The sequence below is a fragment of the Cupressus sempervirens genome, chromosome 1, assembly GCF_028749045.1.
Source record: "Cupressus sempervirens isolate cs-2001-9-10 chromosome 1, ASM2874904v1, whole genome shotgun sequence".
Taxonomy (NCBI): Eukaryota; Viridiplantae; Streptophyta; class Pinopsida; order Cupressales; family Cupressaceae; genus Cupressus; species Cupressus sempervirens.
In genome coordinates, this window is record NC_143118.1 from 559,701,154 (window position 1) to 559,716,420 (window position 15,267).

General features: G+C 35.6%; 1 pseudogene; it reads right to left on the bottom strand.

Annotated features, from left to right (window-relative positions):
* Positions 1-2,771: 2,771 nt before the first annotated feature.
* On the bottom strand, positions 2,772-13,739 carry LOC149578668 (protein NRT1/ PTR FAMILY 5.6-like; annotated as a pseudogene).
* Positions 13,740-15,267: the final 1,528 nt, after the last annotated feature.

Genomic DNA, 15,267 nt, shown 5'->3' on the forward strand with positions numbered 1-15,267 from the left:
TTATAAGGCCAAAAAGGTCTTTGGTTGATATTTTACGTATAACCCATTGCATTACCTTGATATGGTTGTCTATTCATTTGGGCTTGACTTTGGTTTTGTTGCTAATAAGGTGGATTTACAGCTGGATTTTATTGTTGGTAAGGTGGCCTAGCTTGAAATTGTTGCTTTTTAAGATTAACCAGCTCATTACTAAAAATTTGCATCATATTTTCAATCTTGAGCTGACTATTTTTTATCTCCTGCAGCTCTTGTGGAGGGCTTGAAGGGCCTACTATAGCAGCTTCTTGACTAGAAACAATAGGTAAAGGGTTAAAAGGTGGGATTGTCAAATTCATATTTGGTTCTATGTCTAGAAAAATAGGCATTGCCTAGGGGCTATTTTACCGACTTGGATAAGGCCATTTATGCTCATGAGAGATGGATTCATGTTGAATCACTACTCATGAAACATGGGCCAATGAGTTTGACTAAAAAATCACACGGTTAAATCCTGATAGCAATATCACAATTTGACTTGCTGTGGAAATTATCTCCTACTTATCAATTGATGATCTCAAGGGGCTTTCTAACGAATGGTTAAGAAGACACAACACTTGGTGAAGGTTTTGCAAATGGGGTTGCAAGCTTTGGGTTTAACAATGGAGGAAATTTTGTAGTTAAGCATGCTCAAGCTGGAGTAGTACTGAGATGGGTGACCTCTCAGGAAGTCTTGGTGCTTCACCCCTGTGAGCATCACCTAGATCCAATGAGTGCTAAGTGTTCCATTTATTCTCATGAGAGATGGATTCATATTGAATCACTACTCATGAAACATGGGTCAATGAGTTTGACTCAAAAATCACATGGTTAAATCTTGATAGCAATATCACAATTTGACTTGCTATGGAAATTATCTCCTACTTATCAAGTGATGAGCTCAAGGGGCTTTCTAATGAATGGTTCATAAGGCACAACACTTGGTGAAGGTTTTGCAAATGGGGTTGCAAGCTTTGGGTTTAACAATGGAAGAAACTTTGTAGTTAAGTGTGCTCAAGTTGGAGTAGTACTGGGATGGGTGACCTCCCGGGAAGCCTTGGTGCTTCACCCCTGTGAGCATCACCTAGATCCAATGAGTACTAAGTTAAGTGCACTCAAGCTAGAGTAGTACTGGGATGGGTGACCTCCCGGGAAGTCTTGGTGCTTCACCCCTATGAGCATCACCTAGATCCAATGAGTGCTAAGTGTTCCATTTATTCTCATGAGAGATGGATTCATGTTGAATCACTACTCATGAAACATGGGTCAATGAGTTTGACTCAAAAATCACACGGTTAAATCCTGATAGCAATATCACAATTTGACTTGCTGTGGAAATTATCTCCTACTTATCAATTGATGAGCTCAAGGGGCTTTCTAATGAATGGTTCATAAGGCACAACACTTGGTGAAGGTTTTGCAAATTGGTTTGCAAGCTTTGGGTTTAACAATGGAGAAAACTTTGTAGTTAAGCACGCTCAAGCTGGAGTAGTACTGGGATGGGTGACCTCCCGAGAAGTCCCAGTGCTTCACCCCTGTGAGCATCACCTAGATCCAATGAGTGTTAAGTGTTCCATTTATTCTCATGAGAGATGGATTCATTTTGAATCACTACTCATGAAACATGGGTCAATGAGTTTGACTAAAAAATCACACGGTTAAATCCTGATAGCAATATCACAATTTGACTTGTTGTGGAAATTATCTCCTACTTATCAACTGATGAGCTCAAAGGGCTTTCTAATGAATGGTTCATAAGGCACAACACTTGGTGAGGGTTTTTCACATGGGGTTGCAAGCTTTGGGTTTAACAATGGAGGAAACTCTATAGTTAAGCGCGCTCAGGCTAGAGTAGTACTGGGATGGGTGACCTCCCGGGAAGTCCTGGTGCTTCACCCCTATGAGCATCACCTAGATCCAATGAGTGCTAAGTGTTCCATTTATTCTCATGAGAGATGGATTCATGTTGAATCACTACTCATGAAACATGGGTCAATGAGTTTGACTCAAAAATCACACGGTTAAATCCTGATAGCAATATCACAATTTGACTTGTTGTGGAAATTATCTCCTACTTATCAATTGATGAGCTCAAGGGGTTTTCTAATGAATGGTTCATAAGGCACAACACTTGGTGAAGGTTTTGCACATGGGGTTGCAAGCTTTAGGTTTAACAATGGAGGAAACTCTATAGTTAAGTGCACTCAGGCTGGAGTAGTATTGGGATGGGTGACCTCCCGGGAAGTCTCGATGCTTCACCCCTGTGAGCATCACCTAGATCCAATGAGTGCTAAGTGTTCCATTTATTCTCATGAGAGATGGATTCATGTTGAATTGCTACTCATGAAACATGGGTCAATGATTTTGACTAAAAAATCACACAATTAAATCCTGATAGCAATATCACAATTTGACTTGCTGTGGAAATTATCTCCTACTTATCAATTGATGAGCTCAAGGAGCTTTCTAATGAATAGTTCATAAGGCACAACACTTGGTGAAGTTTTTTTCAATGTGGTTGCAAGCTTTGTGTTTAACAATGGAGGAAACTCTGTAGTTAAGCGCACTTAGGCTAGAGTAGTACTGGGATGGATGACTTCCCGGGAAGTCCCAGTGCTTCACCCTTGTGAGCATCACCTAGATCCAATGAGTGCTAAGTGTTCCATTTATTCTCATGAGAGATGGATTCATGTTGAATCACTACTCATGAAACATGGGTCACAATTTGACTCGCTGTGGAAATTATCTCCTACTTATCAACTGCACAATGTAGCAATGTCTCTCATGTGTTCATAAGCTATAGTTTGATTATCTCCAATGAAATCTAGTAAACTTTTTAAAGCAGCAAGGGGTATATCATGATGTTGGGCAAAATTTAAAGGACTCCCCTGATCAAATGGCACAAAAGTAAATGCTCTCGCCATTGGAGATGGTAATGGTACTTGTTGTTGTGCTGAAATCTGGACAGGAACAAGTTGTTGTAGAAAACCTGTATATACTGTAGTTGCTGGTATAAAACTGACACTTGCAGTAGAAGTAGTAGAAATATCGATTTCAAATGATTTAGTCCTCACTTTTGGACTTGCTGAATGCCTAACTTTTCTTTGACGTCTTCTACTATACACATGAATACCAGGGGCTGAAAGCTGCCTCCTTGATGATGGCTTTGTTCTTGCAAGAGTTCTTCCATGCCTTTTTGGAGTTTCTAACTGTAGATATTCAAAAGAAGTGGAACTCCTTGTTTGAACTTTTCTCATAAAATTAGTGTTGGTTGAAACATAACTATTTGTAGTACCAGCACAGTTGAAAAATGTGCTTGTGTCCCACCAGGCGTGTCAAAACTGTTAAGTATCAAAATTTGCACCCAATAATGAATTTTGAAAGTTCAGTAATTCTAACTTGACATGGGAATCACTTCACTTCATGGGACATGCAAATGAAATGAAACCTCCAGATTCTAGGCCGGCTCCTATTAGATATTCAGTGATATTTCCAAGATCCCTACTTAAACTCAAGGAGAAGGGAAGAAATTTTTGAAAATGAACTTAAATCTATAGCCTAAACTAGGAGATGGTGATACACCAAAATGATGATGAAAACTCCATGACATTTAACAGAGAAGGATGAGATAGCTACTTGGAGTACATGCAAAAAACACATCTTTTTGTAAAGACCTACATAAATAATTTGTAATAAGGTTTTGAAAATAAATCAACAAAAGGAGGAATACATACAAATGCCTCTCTTTAACTAATTTTACCCTTAAAAACACAAACTACAACCTACAAGTAGACTTACTTTCCTACGCCAAGGTGTTGAAATGAGACGAACTAATAAGGAACAATAAGAGCTCACAAATTACTTTATCAAATCATTCTAATACACACAGAGAACTACAAGAAGAAAGAAGGCTTAACAATTAACGCCAAAATAATATGAACACAAATGTTGTCATTTGTATTGAATTTCCCAAGATGAATTACAAATTCTGCAAAAAAGGTTAAGGACTCAAAACAGTAGTCAAATCCACCTTTTTGTATAATCAGAACTGTTGAAAAATGAGTTGCAAAACTCATTAAGTACAATCTCAACCCCTTGGGTCAAATGCAAAAAGATAGCCCCGAAAAGAGGACTTAGAAACTTCTAAAATAATGACCTATCCCTAGAAAAGTTCCACTAAGTCATTAGGAACCCTATAACTCACATAAAACCACCCCCAAAAGCCTCCAACAGTCAATAAAGACCTCTCAACTACCTTAGCAAAATCAAATTTGACCCCAAACAAGCCTATATTCCCTCCACATGTTTCTAAACTGGTTTCTCCCATAAAGATCATGACATTTGAATAGAATGACTCATTTTCTTTTTACATTTTAAAATAGGAAAATACTTTAAATGATTTATAGTTTCACCATTTAAAGATCTCTTTTACAATGTTAGACTATTGCAAAAAGAAAATAAAACAAAAAACCTTCTTATATTTGCATTTAAATTAACAAAACATTAAAATGGTTAATCATTTCAATATTTTATTTTTTTAAATAAAACCATATGCAAATAATATAAAACCCATAAAAGAACCTTAAAAGAACCTAGAATGCAAACATAAAACTCCCCCCACTCCATATTCATTATAGAACAAATGAAAAGGATTAAAATCTCATTATGTGACCCACGGACTCTAAATTTTATACAATATGAAAAAGGGCTTACAAAGGCTCGAATACCCTAAAGTTCTTTTATTTTATCATTTTGCATTTAGAATCTGTGGTGGAAGAAAATGAGGGTTTGGGTTCTCTACGGCCACCACTATGAAAGATTCACTAGTTTTGCCATGAAATACATCTACTGGAGCTTCGAAATCAAGGATTTCTCTAGTTTTTTGAGTTGGCCACCATGAATATGGAAGGTATTTCAAAAGATTTGGTTTGCCATTTCTGTGTTTTCCATACATGCCACCATGAAATTATTTGCTGAATTTTCTGGCATTTTTTTTTCATTTCGCTACTATTGTATTATTTGCTAGAAGTTTTTGTTGATGGCACTTTCATTTGGAAGGAAATATGTCGTTGTTGTGAATATGAAGCTTAATCTATTATGCATGATAATGAAGTTTGAAACAAACAGCAAACTAGTTATTTTTCCTTTGAAAACTTAAACTTCATAAATTCAATTGCTGAAGGATTTTCTATTAAGCATTAACTATTTCCTTTCTTCCATTCTCACATTCTTTTGTTGAGTTGCCATGAGGGTTTTCTGTACGTATACCCCATATGTTTCAGCATTTACCATTTTTCATAAAGGTTGTGTTGAAAGATCAATTCTAAAAGTGATATCTTTGTTCCCATAAAAAAAACCAAATGGGTTTTCTCCTGTATATTCCACGAAGTATTTCTTTTCAAAGCTTCAGCTAGATTAATATTTTCCTCACGTTTTTTTATTCTTTCTCTTCCATATTCGGCAATGTAGTTGGCTGAAAAATTTAACAGCATATAAAGACTTATCCATCTTTTACAGCCTCAAATAGTTCTTCAAATTATTTTGCATCATCTTTTTAAAAAGAAATTGCCACTCCATATTCTACCATTTGAATGAATATCTACCACTAATTTTGACTTTGCAGGTTTCTTTTTTTCTTTTGCAAATTTCTTGAAGCAGGATTACTATGAAGGCAAGAGGGCCACTGAAAAAGCTTTACTTGACATATTTCCAAGTAAAGAGATGTTCCTCCAAGGCATCAATAGCAGTTAGTTGACTTCTCAGGGTGTTGTAAAATTTATTACAGCAAGATTGATTATCATATGTGAAAAAATCTTGGAAAATTCATTTACTCAGGCTTAATCAAGCTCCTGTTGATGCAAATTGTAAGCATCTTGCCTATAGCATTTGAAGTTAAGTATGTGCCAGAAAATTTGTTTTGCTTAACTTGTGGTGCTAAACCTTGACACATTTCTTTGGTTTATTGTCTTGAATTGTTGAACTGAATCTTTATATGTTCCATTAATATGATAATAAAATTATTTAGCCCAAATTTGGAAATCTTACAAAACTATAATCAGCCCTATTTCTAAATTGTACATGACCTTTGCAAAGCATGTGTATCTCTTCACTGGTTGCTAATGAATCTTATAGATTTCTTTATTCATAAGAGGTTTTACATTGGTCCAATGCTCCATTTGTATAGTCATTCATTGAGATAGTTTTTTGGTCATTTTCAAACTTGCTATTCTTTCACTATCACATCTCTATGCTCTGTATAAGGTACATGATTAGATGAGTCAAATTTCAGTTCCCTGGGTGGAGATAACCAATCTTGAATAATCAAAAATCCACTATCATTTAAACTTTTTGGTTAACCAACTCATATCGTAATGCAGCTAATGAATCGGTAAAATGATTTCTTTCCATGAATTCCAAAATTATCTTGAGTAAATTCTACAATTGATAGAACCCAATGATCATAACAAAGTCAAATTCTTGAGCCCATATATCCTTCAGCAATTGTCTAGAGGGAATGAATCATGTAGGAATTTCACACCACAAAGCTTCTATTGTCAATTGATTTTAAGAGAGTGTTTTCTTGCCAAATTTTAAACAGCTAATGGTAGCCTATTTTGTAGACCTTTTTTACAAAACTTGCAACATCTATAAGAAGAGTCTGCACAAAAGACCCCCCTTCTTTCTTTTCTCTTTGTTCTGTGTGAATGCATTGTGAGCTATAGCAGTGATAATGATGATTATTTCATAAGGTTCAAGCACGGGCTCGTGACACTCATGAAACTACCTTTATTTCTTTGAAAAAATTACTGCAAAATATCTTTCAAAATTGTATTTAATATAGCTTACTTTCTTTTGCAACGAAATGCATCAACAGATAGAATATATGTAGTGGTAGAGACATTCAGTCATTGCTTAGATCCTTCGAGATCTAATATCATCTCTCTTTCATTTTTTGCAATTGTTGAAAAATTCAGAGCTTGGAGTTGGATGAAGAACGCCATGAAATCCATAACCAGTCAAAGCAAAAGAAAATGACCGGTTATCTCTACCCTCGCTTCTTTCTTTCATACATATCTTATCTAATTATGTATTCCTTTATACATATGAAAGTTAGTAAGCTATACTTACAGCTTGTGTGGATCTTTTCCTTTTAGCATATCAATTCATTTCACTCTCTTGTAAATATCAGTTGTATATTTGAAAATGAATAATACAAGGACATTTCTATTTTTTGTGAAATAAATGGCATTCATGTGCTTTCCTTGTTTGAATACAAATTTTACACATGTGCAAAATTTTAGTAATAGAATCTTTAAATATTTCTAAGTTTTCTCTTGAGGGAAGAGGCTCTATGGTGTGGAATACCCTCAAGATTGGTGGTCCCCTGGTGAAGAGAAGCTTATTTTGGATTTGTAACAAAGGCATTGAGTCTCTATTTTGGAGTGATTCTTGGAATGGGCATCCTTCTCTCTTATCCTCTCATCCACACTTGCAGTCTCTTTGTGATTTTTTCCTTTCTATTGGATGGAATAACATGGCTCATTATAAGGAGGCTTATAACCTAAGCCTTGTTGTGGGTTACAGATGGAAGAATTCTTCTAATTGGCCACTAGGTGGTTCTCTTGGGGATTGGGTGGAACTATCTCAAATATTGGCTTCTAGGGAGTGCAACTCTCTATAAGAACCTGATGTTTTGGCTTGGGGAGGTGCTTCTTCTAGCAAGTATTCTATTTCTTTAGGGTACTTTGCACTGATGAAGCAACTCTTTGGCGAGGTGGAGGTCTCTTGATGGAAGAAATTTTGGAATAGTTTTTCATGGCCTAAGTGTAACTTTTTCCTTTGGATTCTGGTTTACAATCATTGTCTTACTTGGGAGAATCTCTGCAAGCAAGGCTTTCAGGGACCTTCCATCTATTTTTTTATGCCACAATAGTGAAGAGATTGTTTCTCACCTTTTTTTCCAGTGCCTCTTTGCCAAACAGATTTGGCACTTTTGGTGGAGTGTGTGGGGATGCACGTGCTAGCATGTTTCCTCTTTGTCTAAATTTTGGAATTGTTTGGGCCATCCCCTTTCCAAGACTTATTTTCTTCAGGTTGCTTGGACTATTGGCCCTTCCCTTATTTTATGGCATGTTTAGCTTGATAGGAATAGAAGGATCTTTCATGATGTGCAGTTTGAAATCAGACACCTATGGGGGAAAATTGTTAATTCTCTTTATGAAACACTCCTAGTTAAATGTGACATTGGTGGAGGTTTGGATTCTAGAGATGCTGGTATTTACTTAGGCCTTTCCTTTCCTCTTTAGGGCAGCACTCCCTTGGTCCCCCATAGCCACCTTGGAAATAGAGCTAAGCAACACTCTCAGTGTTAATCATAAGGAGCATTGGACTCCTCCCGAGGCTGAAATTCTTAAAATCAACACTGATGGTTCTTCTCGGGGAAATCTTGGTCTGGCTGGTATAGGGAGAGTTGGGCGTGACAGTTCTGGTGATATTCAATTTATGTTTTCTATATACAAGGGTTACCATTCTAATAACCTCATAGAAGCCCTAGCTATCTTGGTTGCAGTGGAATAGTGCTGCCAACGTGGCTGGAAAAAAATTATCTGTGAGACTGACTCGCAGGTGGTTGTGAATTTATTGAATAGAATGAACCTTGTGCATGTGGATTGGCATTTTGCTCTGGTCATTTAGTAGATCACTCAGTTATGCAATTCTCTGGATTCTTTCTTTTATGCATATCCCTTGTAAGTGGAACAGTGTGGCTGATTGTTTGGCCGAATGGGCCTTTAAGCATGGGCCAGCTTGGAACATTATTGACGATAAGATGTTTCCCCTTGATTTATCTTAGATGTTGGTTCAACTTGTGGACTAGGATAAAGCTCTGTAGTTCTCTTTGTTTCTTGTATTGGTCTGCTCTTTTTGATATTCAATAAAAAATTTACCCCTGTTTTAGTTTAAGAGTTGTGTGGCTTTGAAAATTACTTGCAGGTTTGTTTGGGCAGCCTTTGGAACCTACAATGGTTCTTTGTGATAATCAAAGTGTGAAGCTTTCGATTAATCCATTTTTTCATGATAGATTCAAACATGTAGGAATTAAATACCATTGTTTGAGTGATATGGTTCAAAGGTTGAACTCAAGTACATTTCTACAAATGAGCAGATTGTGGGCATTCTCTCCAAATTGCTTCCAAGAGTTAAGTTATATTACTTCCTGGATAAGCTAAGTATCATAGAGAGTGATGCTCTTTCTGAGAGTGTTAGCTTTCATGGTTCCTTGTATATGGCTAATGAATTCTTCTGTTAAAAAAAAATTGAGGTGCAATCCCTTTTCAATGATTTTTTTTGTGAGAGAAGTTCAAAATGAAATCTTATGTTAATGAGTTTTTTTCTATGGTAGAAGTTCGAGGTGCAATCCTTTGTTATTTTTTTCTTCTTTACAAGAGAAATTTAAGACAAAATCCACCATTCCACATTTGGGTGTATCTATGATAGATTTACCCTTTTGGAATAGCCATGGTGAAAGTCATGGGTGTGACTCTGTGACTTTATTTTCTATCTTTTTATTCCCCTTCTAAGAATAGCTATGGTAAATATTGTCATGCTGAGAGAACAATTTTATTGAGAAAATCTATGATGAGATTTTTGTTGACATTTCAGTTTGGTTGCAGCTTTGTGCACTTGGCATGAAATTGCATACTAAAGATCTCTTGCTAAAGAGTGTTGATTTCTGTAGTAGCAACAGAGATCATCCTACCTCTAATGATGGCTAGATATTCATCAATTGTGATGCCTCATCAAATTTTGATTTGTTGTTGTGCACTTTGTGCTGGTCTTCTTGTGTTTACAGTCTTAGATTACGAAAGAGGTTCATATAGTAAAGGCTTCATCGTATCTTTCTTATTTATTTTGGTGCCTACTATATGTTATTGATATGCTTCATGGCGGAGCTTTTTGGTATTATCTAGCGGTTTTCTATGTCGTTGGGGACCTCCTTTTGGTGTATGTGGCGCTAACTGTGCTCTATATGTTGGTGGTGGTTCTTAAGGTGTAATATGCAGCATCAGGAGTTGATGCTTAGTACCAGTTTGAATTTGTAGTGTCACCGACGTTGGGAGTTAATGCTAGCACTGTTCTGGTATTTGTATTGTCGACATTCCCATCATGGTGACTATGACTATGACTGTGATGTGTCACTCACGACACTATGATTTGTAAACTTGTTGCGCATGTTAACTCTTTCTACTTTAGTTGTGATTTTTGTATTCTCTTCAGCGAACATTTTTCTTCTTGCGTGAAGCTTGATTACCACTTCTCTCTTTTTATATTGTATTGAGCAATTTGTTATAGTATTCGCAAGTGTATTTTCTTCAGTTTTATTATTACTGCAGCAAGCAGCTATAATGCTCGATGTATGAACAGAATTCAAAAGTTTTTTCAGTATATTGTTTTGTATGCAATCACATTTTTTATATCTCAGACTGTGATTGATTGCAGTTTACTTCTGCGGTTTGTTATATATGACCATTGTATGATCATTGAACATTTTTGGTTGCTAAGTTGATTCAAAGACTTGTTGACTATCATGTTGAGACATCAATTAAGTAAAAAGATTTCGTATTTTTTCAATCCTGAATAAAGGTATCATCAATTTTGTGGTCTAGATTGTTTCCTTAAGAGAGAAGGGTTCTTACCAGGATAACTTCTTGTGTTATTTGTTTGTTTTGAATTGTGATTTTCATTTGTTTCTTCCTTGTATTTATGGGTTATGAATTCAACAATAAGAGTTACTAACGTAATATAAAAACAAAAAAACACTCTCATGTGAAAATATATTTAATGTATATGATTAAGTCAAAAGACTTTCTACAATCACATTAATCATGGTTGTAAACATTTTGACAATTTTTTTTAAAAAAATGACATTCATTTTGTTGGTAAACAGATTTGTCACTGTAAAAATGACCCAACAGAGTGTATGTGGCAAATTGTTCACAACAGTTGGATAGGCCCTTGATATGTGGTCTTCCTTGATGTTTGGAGGGGCAGCTCCCTCGTATAATATAATTTTGAGGTTTTCCAAATAAAGATGAAATCAAACTTTAAAAGATAAATAGAAAGCCATTGACGGCGAATGCTCCACATGACTTCAAAGCTTCCCTGGACTAACTTAAAATCGCTAATAACAACAATCAAGATCTACACTTGAGAACTATTACTAGCACAATGTTGATCCAAAAATTTATAAACATCTACACAATAACGTGAGAATGCTCACTACAAAGAGAATCAATATTTCTAACAATTTAGATTCAAAATAAGAGAACTCAAATTGCACATTCCTTTATTTTCTTGCACCAAGAACCTAAGAGGAAATTTTTTATCACAAAGAAAAAATTTGTACGCACTTTCCAAATATCATCTTCTGTCAAAGTTTTAGCATAGTGTTCCCTTTTTTCCAAAGTTCAAAAAGTTTCTTACAAATAGGATAAACTTTAAGAAAGTTGCTTCCAGAAAAAGATATAAAATATTAGAGAATCTTTCATATTTTTGAAAAACACAAAATTATTTCTGTTGGCGAATCTCTCAATGTTTTATTTTAAATATTGTTAATATTGGTGATTATTTTCGAATCATAATTTTTTTGTATAAAATATTAACAAATCTCAATAATAATATGAAGTTATTAATCACCATGGAATATTACAAATCAAAATTGAACTTTTTTTATTTCGTGGAATATTATGAGGATCGTTACATATACTTTAAATCAATAGTGAAGACTAAATATTGGTGATATATCCCTAAAGTAACTAATAATTATGATAATTATTGGTCAGTTCAATTTAATTTATCCAATAATATTATATTTAAGTGACTCAAATCTAATCATGTAACGAATATTATGGCGAATATTTTAGTTTAAATTTTTTAATAAAATAAATTATTGAGCGATTTTAAATATTCTAGAACTAAATTTTATAAAAACCATGGCGATTTAGGTTGTATCAAATCTTACATTATTAGCCAAATCACAACCAAAAAAATTTAAAATTGGCCAATTTACGAATATTAGCCACTAAAAAATACCTTGCTTACAAAACCAAAAATGACTCCTTATATAGATATGGAGGTTAAGAACTACTTTTTCGTGGTTAATAACTACCTCCAAAATATTTTTTTTGGAGAAGTTAAATCTCTATAAAATTAACTCCAAAATGGAAAAACTTGTTCTTTACAAAGTTATACTCAAAAGACATGATATTTGACAGAACTATCAAATAGGTAGCTTTGTGGCCATGAGAGTTTAGATTTCCTATAATCCTTCCATGGCCAACTTACTAACAATTTAGTCTTGAAATCTGTGCACGTTTAAACCACATATGCTTAGTGCCTTTCCTTAGAGACATGTCTTCTTAAGGGATTTGATTTGAACAATTTGGTGTTCACTATCTTATTACAATTTATAGGCATGCTCTCTCTATATTGCACTTCTGATTTCTGAATTTTACATGGTTTGAAGGAGTCACAGTAGAAATACTCCAACTCACATCTATTGAGATTGTTTTGATACCAACCATGATCATTACCTCTTCTACTAGTGATCTTATCAACAATGGTGGTCAAAAGACTATTGAGGAAACTAGCAACTCCAATGACAAATAGATAGAAAGAAATCCCTAAGCTTCTCATATCGTCAGGCACTTGATCACAGAAGTAATCCTGTAACCCAACTAGGGTAAAAACATCTACAATTCCAATCAAGACAAACTATGGAACCAGCCAAAATATATTGAGAGGAATTGTAGTTCTAGGGCTATCAAGGAGGCTATGGGCTTTTGCACTTTGGATCCTCTCGTGTTCTGTCAAAGCAGCACTTATGATGCAAAGTATGGAAGACAACATGTCTATGCCAATCCTTTGTAGAATACTTATGCCTCTTTCATTGCCAGTGATTCTTTCTGTTGTGGGCACAAGCTGAGTGTCATATATGGTGATTAAGATAAGTATGGGTATAGTGGAAAAGGCTATGAGGGAAGCTAATGGGATCTAAAAGTGAGGTCCCATGCTCCTGTCCACAGTGTTGACCTGCTTTATGAAGAATGTTGTGGTTTGTGATACTATGATTCCAAAGATTATGCAACATAACCAGATCTGAACCATCCTAAAAATGAGCTTGGTTTTCTCTACTTGAGTTACAGTGCAGAGCTTCCATGGGTTTGACTGCTTGTTTTCTTGTGAATGGTTGTTAGGTTCATAGACTTCCTCCAGGAATCTTGTTTCTATAGAATGGTGTCTCATTCAAAAACAAGCCAATTGCTATAGCCATGACAACTGTAGGGATCGCATACCCAATTCCCTAGCTTTTATTGTCTTGAACATATACAACAACTGTCACAGCTAGTAGTGTGCCAGTGCAGAGCCCAAAATACCACCAATTGAAGAACGACGCCTTCTTGATCTTTTCATTTTAGTCTTCCTCATTGAACTAGTCTGCACCAAATGTTTGCAAAGAAGGCTTGTGCCGACTAGTGCCAAAAGCTGTCAAATACAAAGCCAAGAAGAAAATAGACTTTTTCCCTGTTGTTGCCTTGCCGCAAATTTCTACATACTTTTCAGGCTTCGGAGCTGAGAGGGATGTTGAGTGTCAATAAAATCAATCCCTGAAATGCCAGATAAAGTGTTGAGGATGCCAGGACCATCCAGTATCTACTGTTATGCATTCGACCTGAGAATCACCATGTTCTGAGCTCGTACTAGATCTTCATATGGATACCGACAAAGATCATTTATTCACACCCACAAGTTGTATGGGATTCGGTTCACATTCCAATTGCGCATTTCTTCAAACAAGTCAAGTCCAATCCCATTTATTTGTCTATGCTTCCAATACATGTCATGGATTAGGAACTACGCATGGAGTTTGAGAGATTGTTCTTGATGCATCCACAATGAGTGTTGCGGGTCGGGAGATGCAAGAAATCCACAGGAGAATAGAGACATCTTGCTAAACAATTCATGTCCTTTGTCATGGTCTGATGAAGGATGAGAAACTCGGATCACACAGCTCCCGTGCCTTGTTTATGTTTCCACGGTGCAGTCTTTGCTCTACTCCAAGACTTTCACTAGTTTCAGATAACACCAATGAAGTTCCCCTATTGTGCACCTGCTCTTACTATCCACAAATTCATTTAAACATTCTAACTTGAACATGGCATTTTGTAGAATGTTATCACAAACCTGATTTGCAGTTTCATGTTCTCATGCTCCAGGTTGGGGGGTTGTCTAATAACATTCTGTAAAACAATTAACATGTCGCTTTCTTTGTTGTATTCTCCACCATTTTGAATACTTGGGCTGCAAATTTCATTGTTTCATTAAACACAATGTTTCATGAATCCCGTGTATGGCATTGGACTCATTGAACACTAACCATGAGAAGGGACTGTGAACCAGATGAAATAACTAATTACATTCAAAATGTCTTTGCCCACGCAATTCATCATTCACCAACCAATCTTTCTACGCCCGAGCTGGATTGAGGAAATGGCAAAGATTAATTTATCAAGAAAGTTACATGCTTAGATTACTGACAACCATCTAAGACTTACAGTTAAGTTCCCTTGTTTGATATTTATCATGCTCGATCTATCTGCCCTATATCTCTTGCCAAATACTTGTAAAGATTTTCATGATTGACATTTGCAGTTGTATCTATCCCACGTTTGGCATTCTATCAACCGATAGTCATGATGACTTTGATAGTTTTTTGTTCTATGGAAAATCTTGATTACAAAAAACAATGTCAACGAAAGCATCTTATATCTGATCGACCATGGTTTAGCAAAGATGTGGTGGAGATAAAATTGTAGAGGCTTTTTTCTAGTGAAGGAGAGCACAAGAGAACGAGAGTATTGGGGGAGCATAGCAAATAATTATAGCTTTCTTTTATTTTCTTTTCTGTTGATATTTTGTTTTGATCATATCCTAAGAACATAATATTGTCAGATGTTTCTTCAATAATTATTGTAAATTTGGAAATCACTTTGTGATGGTAGTTGTGATTGTGTTGCTTTTCACACGATTGGCATGACCATACTTTCACAATTGGTATTTAGAGCATTCCATCATATTTTTGGGTCTCTGCCTTTTCTGCCATACTCTTTCCGTTATCAGGCATCTATTAGCAAGAGATATCCTTTTCAGGCACCTACTATACTGAGATAATTTATGAAAATAGGCGCCTTGAAA